The sequence below is a fragment of the Neofelis nebulosa genome, chromosome 1 (assembly GCF_028018385.1).
Source record: "Neofelis nebulosa isolate mNeoNeb1 chromosome 1, mNeoNeb1.pri, whole genome shotgun sequence".
Lineage (NCBI taxonomy): Eukaryota > Metazoa > Chordata > Mammalia > Carnivora > Felidae > Neofelis > Neofelis nebulosa.
The window spans coordinates 27079442-27091901 of NC_080782.1; the positions used below are offsets into that span (position 1 = coordinate 27079442).

At 36.3% G+C, this 12460-nt stretch overlaps 1 non-coding gene across 1 annotated transcript; it reads right to left on the minus strand.

Moving 5' to 3' along the window:
* Nucleotides 1–11928: 11928 nt before the first annotated feature.
* On the minus strand, nt 11929–12032 carry LOC131490033 (small nucleolar RNA U13). Its single transcript, XR_009250914.1, has one exon. It is a non-coding gene; the product is annotated as a small nucleolar RNA U13 (small nucleolar RNA).
* Between the last annotated feature and the right edge of the window lie 428 nt (nt 12033–12460).

Below are 12460 nucleotides of genomic sequence, written 5' to 3' on the forward strand. Positions count from 1 at the left end.
TGTTACATGAATACCAAACTTTATATGATAGAGACTTAGCATAAAGCTGCCTTCTCTAATCTTCTAAAAAGCCTTCACATTCCTCCCCATTCCATAGTGATTGTTTTCGTCATCTGTTCTCACAGAACTCATTGTTTAGACATCTCACTGGCAATTAACTATGAAATGTCTCACAACCATTCCTATACTGTTATTTAGCCTTTCACACTATACGCTGTCTTCTAGTTTATGATTTGGGGCATAGTATCCTCTTGACATACATTTATTTATAAGAAGCAATACACAGTCTAAGTGTGAATCCCATGTCAGAACAGAGCATGTTAAAGCAGTGTTCCAGTATTTATCATCATCATTTCTAAAACATTTTTCTTGAATTCAACTCTGAGTGCTGGAAATGAAGGTACAACCCTTCTTCCATCAGTCAGAAAGCTCTCCTACTCCTTCTACAACCCCAAAGACTGGTGGCCACATGAAAGCACTTGTTATCCAATTATGTGACAGCTCCTCTACAGACTCATTAAGGACTTTGAGGCTTAAAAATTGATGACCAACTTCCATGCAGGGGAAAAAAACCACAATATTTTGGAGTCTGATGTAGAGTGAGCACACAATTACTTTATTTGCACTATCCTTATGAGGGGTGGACTTAATTCTGATCATGAACTGTTTTCCAAATATGAATTTACTTTTCAGTTTCCACTGAAAGCACGAAGCTCAATCATTCTTTCAACAAATATTTAAGTATCTACTACATGCATGTCACCGTGCCAAGACATAATGATATGACATCCTGAATGTTCTTTTCTCCCCCTGCCAAACATATTCTTATTTATTGATAGTCATTACCAAGGCATAAGTTAGCAAATAATCCTTTTCTTTGTAACATGATATTGCAAGCAAGGCATCAAGATATAATAGCTATGACATTTCAGGGTGAAGTGCCAGACCAAGATGCAAATTTTAAAAGGTGGAATTTTTAAAAAAATGTTTATAAAACTTTGGAGTCCCTCACTTGCATCTAAGGAATAAAAGATGAGGGAAGAATAGAGCTTGGGGAGAAAGATTTCCTCAAAGGATACCCTCCCTCTTTTCTTCCATGAAAGGTATGTGGGAGAAGTCCTAGCTCCTAAAACAAAGTCTAATGAGAGGGGCTTCAATGATATTTATTACTCAGGGAGGATTTCTTAAGAAGATTTCTATAGAGAAAATTCTTGGCATTATATGAATCCATCCCTTTCTAAGGGTAAAATGAATTCTGCCTTCTTGACTCCAGTCAAGAGAGAGGACAAAGAGAGGACTCAGAAAATTTATCATCAATCTCTTTCTGTTAGAGAGGAACCTAGTGAACTGGTGTCTGACTCCTACCTGAAAATTCTAAAGAACAAGAGATACGTAGGCTTGCAGTTTCATCAAAGGAAAAAGTTGCTGATGCATTTACTGTTTACTGAGGCAAAGATGATGAAGGGATTCCCATGAACTAAATACGGGACATACACAAGTTACAAATCAGAAATGTAGGTCTGGACGGAAAGAACTACCTGGAAGAAACTGAAAACCAACCCTCAGATTCCCAAGTAGTTTGTTAGTTCATCCCCCTGATTCTGCCCTTGCCCTTGTCAGTGCATTTTACCACGGAAGTCAGATCATGTCACCTTCTGTTCAAAATCCTCCAATGATTTCCATGTCACATGAAGTAGAAGCCCAAGCCCTCATTAGATCTCCAAGGTTCTACATAATCAGACTCCGTGGCCCATGCCCTTATTTCCTCCCCTTTCCTCAGGTCTCTGCAAAATAGGCCCTCTGCCTGGAATGTCTCCATGCATTGGAGACCTTACCTTCTTCACAAATCTTCCCTAAGACCCCCCGTTTAAAATTTCAATGCTTCCCCTTCCTAATACTATTTCCCTTTCCCCATTTTACCTCTCATCACTGCCTAATTTACTATGGGTATGTTTATATATCTTATGTATAGATGTATATTTTTATATATGTGTACTATGTATGCATATTATATATATATATGTTATGTCATGCATATATTATGCATAGATGTGTACATATATACTATATATATGAAATAATACCTATAGTATAATTATATTTATGTGTGTGTGTATGTGTGTGTGTATAAAATTATGTCCCCACAAGAACCACAATTTCCATAAAGGCGGGTATTTTTGTCTGTTTTGTTCATTGTTATATATCACTGTTATGTACCAGGGCTTGAAACAGTACCTGGCACAAAACAGCTGCTTACTAAATATATGTTGACTGAATGAATGCATTAATAATTTGGGGGAATGAAAATATTTCCTAGGTTGTTGTTCCAAGAAGAGGCCAAAAGGGAAAAAAGCAAAGCAAAACAAAACAAAACAGAAAATCCCAGAGGAGGAAGTCACCAAATCCACATACAATTTGCTGGAAGCAGTAGGTTTGAGCTTTTGTTCCTTCCTCTTTCACATGCCCAGTGCATAGATTTCAGTCAGCAGTGGTTATGATCTGTGATTTTCCCCTCTTGGGATGGATGAGAACTCAAACAAGCCAGGAAATGTTTGCTCAGACATGAAAGCAAAGGGAAAAATCTAGGGCATGAATCATGTGGGACTGCAATTTTCCTAATGTTAAATATGATAACTATCATGATTTCTAAGTAGAGTTAAGAATACATATTTTTCTTTTACTCCAAAAATTTCTAAAAATGTGTTCCTATCTTTAAAAATCCTGAGTCCAGAGTTCAAGTGTTAAAGGAGGCAAAGTTAAGAGGCGGCAGAGGAGTGAAGAGCAGGGAGACTAGCAACATTAAAGTGGCCTTCTTACCTCTCCTTCAGCATGACTTTCCCCACAGTTTCTTTAAAATAACCAAGAAAACCCCCAAAGTGTTAAGGAAAAAGAAGCAAAGAATTTTAAAATTAGCTGAATAATATCTCAGATCCAAATAAACTGCTTAAAATATAAACACTCATGACCACTCATGCCAAACATGAACACACATGTGCACATGCTCACAAGCACACACACAAGTATATTCTGAGGGCCCTTCATGCCAACAGGTCACAAGGAACCACAGCCTTCAACCTCTCAGACTCTCCCAAATGTCAAGGCCTACTTTACACAGGAATTCATTCAATCTATTATGGACCCCATTTCAACCCATTTCTGCACAGATAGGACAGTAGAAATCGAAGTTACAAATGAATATGCTGGAGGTTTACCCAAAGCCAGAGGAAGTCACAACTATCATACAACAATAGTAGTGACAGTAGTAGTAGCAGTAGTAATAGTAATAACAAACAATAGGAAGAGGAGAGATAATAGCAATAATTATCCCTCTTGAGCATTAATGCAGATAAGTGGTTCTAATTCATCATGTCACTTGAATCCTCACATTCCCTTAACGTAGATTATGGGACTCAAAATATTTATCTCATAAGAAACCATTGTCCAGTGTAGTTTTAAATCATGTGCTCTAACAATTTAGCAAATTAGAGGAATAAAAAATATATATAAAAAGAAATATGTTTATTGCTATTACAATTTTTTTATTATTTTAATGAAGTAATACACCTTCCTTGTATATCAGTGAGAATAATCTGTAAGAATATACAAGGACCTCACTGCAAATTGTTAGCAGTGAATTAGGAAAAAGGCTACAATGTCCCCAGACACATTTACCTACACAGTGTAGTCATCAATCAGTTCCTGATGAATGAATAAATGAGTGAACAAAAAACAAGTGAGTGAACAAACAAACCATGCAACCAGCACTCCTCTTTGAATTCTTAGTTCCCTAAAAAAACATGAGTCTTTATTCCTCTTGAGTAATTTCTCTTGCTGGATCTGTCTCTCTCCATATCCAGCAAACTCTCCAGTGTTTTCTGGATAGAAACAGACACTCCAGATTCCTCTGATGTTCAGAAATAGCCAGTCATCCCTTCCATTCTGTTCCCATTGCCACCAACCTCATTCAAATTCAAGTCCATATCACAAAGTCATCCACTTTCAGCCTACACTCCAATCCATCTTCCACATTACCCCAGATTAAGCTGCCTTTTATATCACTTTGCTTACATTATAACTCCTCAAATTGCTTTCAAATAGAGAGGAAAGCCTCTCTGTTCTGACATGCAAAACTTTCAACAATCTGACATCTACTCACATTTCCTCTTTTATCTCCTTCCACTTCTCAGCATATACTTTAAATCCGGGCACTCCTGACAGTCACAATTTCCCAAAACCTACTACACTTTCCTTCTGCTCATGTCTTTATTCATGCCATTCCTTTTACTCATAAATATCTTCACTCGGTTTCAGCTATGAAAATTTGATCCATTTTTCAGATTCTAGTTATTTCCCTCCTTCAACATGTATTCCATGATTGACCTAGTCACAGAGACCCTCCATCCTGTTATCCTTAAAGAAAGATTCTGAGATCAAAAAGTACATCAATTTGCATAACTGCAGAGTCAAATATTATGCAGTTCAATGTTTCACTAACTGTGCTTCAAAGTGTTTCATAATTCATAATTTGAAACCATAATTTGGTTTCAAAACAAAAACAAAAAAATATGTTTCTGGTCACATAGCTTTTTAATGCCCATCACCCATTTAGCCCATCCCTCCACCCACCTCCTCTCCAGCAACCCCCAGTCTGTTCTCTGCATTTAAGAGTCTCCCATGGTTTGCCTCCCTCTGTTCTTATCCCATTCTTCCTTCTCTTCCCCTATGTTATCTGTTGTTTCTCAAATTCCACATATGAGTGAAATAATATGCCTGTCTTTCTCTGACTGACCTATTTCGCTTAGCATAATACCCTTTAATTCCATCCACGTTGTTGAAATAGCAAGATTTCATTCTTTGTCATCACCGAGTAGTAAGTACTCCATTGTATATATATACCACATCTTCTTTATCCATTCATCAGTCAGTGGACATTTTGGGCTCTTTCCATAATTTGGCTATTGTCAATAGTGCTGATAGAAATCAGCAGCGCCTTCAAATCAGCATTTTTGTATCCTTTGGATAAATAACCTAGTAGTGCAATTGCTAGGTCATAGGCTAGTCCTATTTTTAATTTTTTGAGGAACATCTATACTGTTTTCCAAAGTGGCTGCACCATTTTGCATTCCCACCAACAGTGCAAAAGGATTCCTCTTTCTCAACATCCTTGCCAACATCTGTTGTTTCCTAAGTTGTTAATTTTAGCCATTCTGACAGGTGCGAGGTAGTCTCTCATTGTGGTTTTGATTTGTATTTTCCTGATGATGAGTGATTTGAACATCTTTTCATGTGTCTGTTAGCCATCTGGATGTCTTCTTTGAAAAAGTGTCTATTCATGTCTTCTGCCCATTTCCTCACTGGATTTTTGTTTTTTCGGTCTTAAGTTTCATAAGTTCTTTACAGATTTTGGATACTAAGCCTTTATCCAATATGTCATTTGCAAATATCTTCTCCCATTCTGTTGGTTGCCTTTTAGTTTTGTTGATTGTTTCCTTAGCTGTGCAGAAGCTTTTTATCTTGATGCAATCCCAATAGTTCATTTTTGCTTTTATTTCCCTTGCCTCCGGAGACATGTCAATTAAGAAGTTGCCGCGGCCAAAATCAAAAAGATTGCTGCCTATTTTCTCCTGTGGGATTTTGATGGTTTCCTGTCTCACAGCTAGGTCTTTCATCCATTTTGAGCTTATTTTTGTGTATGGTGTAAGAAAGTGATATGGTTCATTCTTCTGCATGTCACTGTCCAGTTTTCCCCGAACATTTGCGGAAGAGACTCTTTTTTCCATTGGATACTCTTTCCTACTTTGTCAAAGATTAGTTGGCCAAATATTTGTGGGTCCATTTCTGGGTTCTCTATTCTATTCCATTGATCTATGTGTCTGTTTTGGTGCCAATACCATACTGTCTTAATGATTACAGCTTTGTAATACAGCTTAAAGTCCAGAATTATGATGCCTCCAACTTTGGTTTTCTTTGCTGTATGGGATCTTTTGTGGTTCCATAAAATTTTAGGATTATTTGTTCTAGCTCTGTGAAGAATTCTGGTGTTATTTTGATAGGTATTGCATTGAATATGTAGATTGCTTTCGGTAGTATTGACATTTTAACAATATTTGTTCTTCCAGTCCATGAGCATGGAATGTTTTTTCCATTTCTTTTGGAGATTCACAGTGAATATTAGCATATCAAAGGCTCTGAGGATCCTGCAGTGATGAAATGTGATTAACTTGGTTTAACCCAGTATTTCCCACGTATATGTGACCAGATTCTCCAGATTTCACATATATCAATAAAATTTTCTTAGAATGTTAGTTTTCCATGGAACATAGTCTAGGAAAACATTGATCTAATACAACTTTCTCAAGGCAAGAGATGATTAAATTAAGCTCCAGAGAAGTGAAGTAACTGAAAAGACCACAAGTGAGTTTGTAGAAGAGTCAGTAGCACATCCCCAAGTCTCATCTTCCAAACCAATGCTCCCTCACTATATTACTAGTATCAAATCATATTATAGCATGAAATTGTATGCTTTGGATTTTTATTCTGTACCTACTAAATGTCTTAGACATTGAAATCATTTGAGCAGTAATTTGCTTTGGGAGGAACATATTATAGGCACAAAATAAAGCCACATTTTAATCCAATAAAGAATCTCTATACTCACACAAAAAGAAATTAATCAGGAAGCTGTATAGTCTCTATGGATTAGAATTCATATTACCAAGTTGAATTTATAGAAATCTAAAGTTCTGGGATACCCTATGGACAAGGTGGTTAAGAAAAATAAATTTAGTATATTATACAAGTAGGGACAAACAGAAAATAAATAAATATGTAAATCTCTTCCAGGATCCACTATACAGTATTTGTTCCCATATCAGAACAAATACAAAAAACAAAAACAAAAGCAAAAGCATATTTTTGTCTAAGGAGATCTCAGCTGGACCTATCATTTGTAGCAGGTACTATTGATTGCCTATTCAGTACCTTCCCCTTTCATTTTTCCTTCCTGATTTGGTCAGAGTGCAAGCCATGTATTCAGGAAAGGTGAGTTCTTCCCCCATTTCCAAAAGATAATCCATGATTTGTCTATGCCAATACTGATCATTCTCACTGCATTTGTCAGTGGATGAATAGTGAGAATATAACCAATATTTAAGGAAAGTATACTGGGGTTTCTGGAGAAGACTTTTGCCCCTGGGGTGGGTTAGGACCACTTCTCATACCTTCCTATATTCCTGTAATGAGGAAGTGATGTCTGGAACCACTGAAACCATCTTGACACCATAATGAATAAGCCTAAGAATAAAAGCTAGTATGGTGAGGTTGGCAGAACAGGAGGTTCTCAGGAAAGGCAGGTGTTCTCCCTTCACATAGTGCTTCCTGTTTTTTCTTCTCTTTTCCTTACAATCCTCCAAACCATGCACCCTGAATCAATCTTTCCCTACCTTCTTTCTGTGTCTGCCTTCACTTCTAGAAACCAATAGTTTTCCAAACGTCTTCATTGTCACCTCAGTGCAAATGTTTAAACACTTAAGATCACAAATTTGCTACATATACCAACATCCACCACTTCTCCAACCTCTTAGGCTGGAGTTCTTTCCCCTCTTCCCACATATCAGCGCCTTTTGGAAAGAGTATTTTAATGAAAGCAACAATGACAGATCTACAGTTTTACTGAAGGCCACCCTACTTCCATAAGACTCTTAGATCTCTTTTTATCACTGAATTGCTTAGTAGTACATGTATTAGTGTTCAAAAACTATTTTTTATTAATTTACAAAAAAGTAGGCTCAATTAATTTATTCCAAAGGAAAGAAAAAGGTCAGGAAAAGACAATAGGTTAATTGAAATGAGCTGCCTAAATAAAATGATAGAAATAAGTTCTATTGATGCAAGGGTATTTCAACAACGATTTCAGAACTGACATGTTGATAATACGAAGACCTTAGTTACAACATCTCATATTTGTTTAGTGCTTCGTGAGTTACAAACAGCCTATATCTATTACCTCATCTGAGCATTCTCTATATGATATATCACTTTTAGGTATAACAAGTTCGTACAATGATATTGGTACACAATTTGAGAGACACCATATGATCAGAGTTCACTCACAAACACATATTTCAATTAAGTGGATTTGAAGCTTTGAAAACAAAAAAAGGAAAAAAAATGAAAATGAAAAATAAATTCTCCAGAATGGAGTCTAATATATTAGGCAGGCCAGATGTAGGACACTATACTTACTTCTGCATGTTGTATTTTAAAAGGGACATTGTCAAAATAATGTATCCAGGGGCGCCTGGGTGGCGCAGTCGGTTAAGTGTCTGACTTCAGCCAGGTCACGATCTCGCGGTCCGTGAGTTCGAGCCCCGCGTCAGGCTCTGGGCTGATGGCTCGGAGCCTGGAGCCTGTTTCCGATTCTGTGTCTCCCTCTCTCTCTGCCCCTGCCCCGTTCATGCTTTGTCTCTCTCTGTCCCAAAAATAAATAAAAAACGTTGAAAAAAAAATTTTTTTTTAAAAAATAATGTATCCAGACAACGGCAACCAAGATGATGTCTGGAAATTATCTTAAATGAAAAATGTAAGAACTGGAAATGTTTAGCCTATAAAACAAAAAATTTCAGAGAAGACATCACAGACATCTTTAAATTCAAGGGCTATCAAGAAAAAAGTGGCAAGTTTCTTCCCCTCATGGTTCTCACAGTAGAACTAGTGTCAATGAGCAGAAGTTAAAAAGGCAAAGTGATCAACATAAGAACATAGAGGATTTTCTAACATCCATCTCTTCCACTGTTCTCCAATCTTCCAGGCTATTCAACACAAAGATGAAATCTTCTAAAATCTAAATTTGTCTAGTAATAGACTGGGCTACCTGCGAATTAGAAATACCTGAAGAGTTTCTGATACCCTTCCTCAGGAATTATGTAAGAGAGATTCTTATATTGGCAGGATGAGCCAAATAACTAACTTCCATAAACCCTTCCAACTTAAAGACTCAAGGATTGCATGTTCTGAGAGCAGCCCCACTCAATTTATTTGTGTAACCAACTTATCTTTCAAAGTAGTGAGGTAACGAAATATATAATTTGCAAAACATGTGGGTAAACAACTAAAATCTAACCTACAGGGATTGACATTGATCAACCCTAGATGATCATCCCTAGAACCTAGAACAATACCAGGCACAGAGTAGGAGCTCAATAATATTTATGATTTAATGAATAATGTAACTATCTAAAAGTCAGGTAATTCTGACAGGTTTCCAAACATTTTCAACACAAGTTAGCTCTCTGAGCTTCAGCAACAACCTGATAAGGCAGGGTAGGCAGGTTAGTATGCCCATTTTATACATCTTATCTTATTGCCCTCCCTCAAGAATGCTCTTCAGTTAACATTATGTTTTTAGGTTTCATCAAAATTGTTAAAAGAAAAACCCATCACAAGAACATCTTGTGCAAAATCATGATTGAAACTATCACTGTCCATCATACCCATCATATAAGAAACAACATTATAAATTCCTTCTGCAATTAATGACAAGAAAGTTTGCCTTGCCATACTGGTTTGTCTGTTCTGCCCTCCCTCCCTTTCTCCTTTCCTTTTTTTTTTTTTCCTTTTTTTTCTTTTCTAAATAAGATAATGGGGACTCTATAAACAAACATGGTTCTTTCTTCTCAGAAGTTGCCAGAAAGTTCAGTCAACCTTGTGGCTCTAACTTTGACGTCCTAAATTCCTAACATAAATCTTTCCAACATTATAACAAATCAGGACTTAGAAACCTTTTTGTTTTTAAAGCAATGGAATTTTTGGTTTGAAAATATTACTTGGAATTTTGATACATAAAACAGATAAAAGTACAGCTATTAAGAACAGAGCTTAGAGCCCTTCCAACTAAGCCTCCTTCAAAAACCCTCTACCCACAGGTGACCCTGGATCCCAATGGTCATCATTTGAAAACTACTGCTCTATAATATTTTAAATTATTTTAGCTGCCTTGTTTCATGCATTTTTATTATACACCCTATGAAAATGTTTCAGTATTAGGCACATGAAAACTGTGTGTATCCCCATATATGCTTACACATGAGAAAATGGAAATGTTAGACATTAACAATAGGTAGCCAATGGGTGGAGCTGAGATTATAACCCAAAACTGACTTTAGACTCAAGCAATTCCTAGGTTTAAACCTCAGCTTTTCACTGTGTAAGGTTGTTATTTAATCCATCTTAGCTAAATTTACACATATATAAAAATGGTTACAATAATATCTATCTTACAACCTTGTTTTGAGAATTAAATGAAATAAAGTGTATAAATAACTCTACACAATACCTGACTACATAATAGGTACTTATTATTATCTTCATTATTTTTTGACTCCTATCCTTTTGGTCTGGTCAATATGTTATGCCAATAGGAATTTTTTTAAAAGGCTGGGGAGGGACAGGGTAGGAGATACTAAATCTGGAACCTGGAAGCCACAGGGATAACACAGATTACTGGAAAGCAAGTGCAGGATAAGACTGACCAAGAGAGAGTTATTAGCCTAGTATTCATTAATAATGTTGAGGGAAAAGTATAATTGTCAAATTTTGCTAACAAAAGAAACTAGGTCATCATAAAAGGCTGAAAATGAGGCAGACTTAGAGTAGTACTTAAAGATTTTGTCACCTACCCAATCACCATCAAACCCAATAGATAAGGGAAAGTTTTTACTTTCTTGAGCCTTGTTCTATCCCAGCCATTTTACTTTCAAGGAAACACATTAAATTGCTTGTATGTGAAGAATTAAAACTCAACAGAGCCATTGGGGAAAACATTGAAGAGCATTTGTTGGCCCAGCCCGGCAAAACTGTCCTCCAGATCCTCTATCAGACCCCTACAACAGGAAATCTTTTAAAGTAATGTTTTAGCTCTACCACTGACATCTACCTATAAACTAATATGATGTTTGGCATGGAAGATTGTTTATTTGGATGTGCGAAAGTTCTGGCTGTTAACTTGGAGAGAAAAGTTATTACTCTACCTCCCTTCAGAGACCATCCAAACACTTGTCTGACAGGGTGAATACCTATTACACACAAAAGTGGGGCTGAGCCAGACTTCTGCAAAACTAAGTAGGTGAACTTCTAACACTTTATTTCCACCTTTTTTGTCTGGGAGCCCCATCTAGCCTCAGATGTCCCAGTACTAAATCCAGGTACCTAGCTGAACTTTTTGCCAGGATTTTGCTATTATCTAATTGTCATCTGACACCCCTTTTCCCTTTCCCTTATCTTTTCAAGCAGGTTATAGCTGCTAAGTGTTCACAGGAACATTTAAATTTTAATTGGTATTTAAAGAATATTGCCAAAATTCTTCAGAACTTAAAGGAATAAAACCCAACTGACAGAATTTGAGGTTCCACGGTGGGTCTGAGGGAAATGTTTATAAGGTCACATAAGTTAATCACCCCATTGGTGACCATCTACTACCCTTATATTCAAGACTGACCTGGAAAGAAATAGTCATCTCCCTAGAGATACCTAGGAGAAGGAAATTATAATAGATAGATGACAGATAGATAGATAGATAGACAGATGGATAGATACAGATATATAGATATATAGATATACATGTAATATATACTATATATTGATACTATAGATAGTAAATACTATGTGTGTTGTGTAAGTACATAGTATATTTAGGGTAGTGTATTTATTTACACATATATAGTATATATAGACATATATAGTACATACTATATATAATAGACAACATATATTGATAGCATATATAGTACATACACATATAGAGTATATACCATATGTATACTACATACATATATATGAGTGATAAATTAGAGTATATGTATATATATATAAATTAATGCACCCCAGGCCTCCTAAGTTTTTTTTTTCTTTTTTTCTTCTTTTTCTTCTTCATGATAGACATATAATGTGCCAAGGTTGTAGCAAGGTTTGAGGGAGACACATGTCACAAAACAGCATGAACATCCAATCATCATGCTTATGAACTACAAATGAATCCAAGCCCTGTGAGTTTTTTAAAAATATTTATGAAGCTTATTTTGCAGGTCACACAATCTTTACAAATGTTTCCATAATTGTATCTTGGCTGGCTGCAGAGTCACTCAGCATTATTAATTAAGAATGTTTTTGGGCTAACAGCTCATTTCCAATAAGAATCTTCCACAGTAATGTAGTTAGGCAGCCAGGTGACCTCCAGAAAGCAGGTTCTTAAATTCCCATGAATATAGTTCATGAGGCTGAGCTGCCAGAAACAGCAAGTCACACATTCCATGACCTCCATCCACCCTTTTCTTTATCCTGAAGAGTATAGGATACTTCACAAGGTACATACACAGGCTAAATACCCAAGGGATGATTGCAACATTGACAAGTTCAAATCATTTAAATCCAGAAAAGGAGTTGCCTTGGTATAGAAAGATATGGG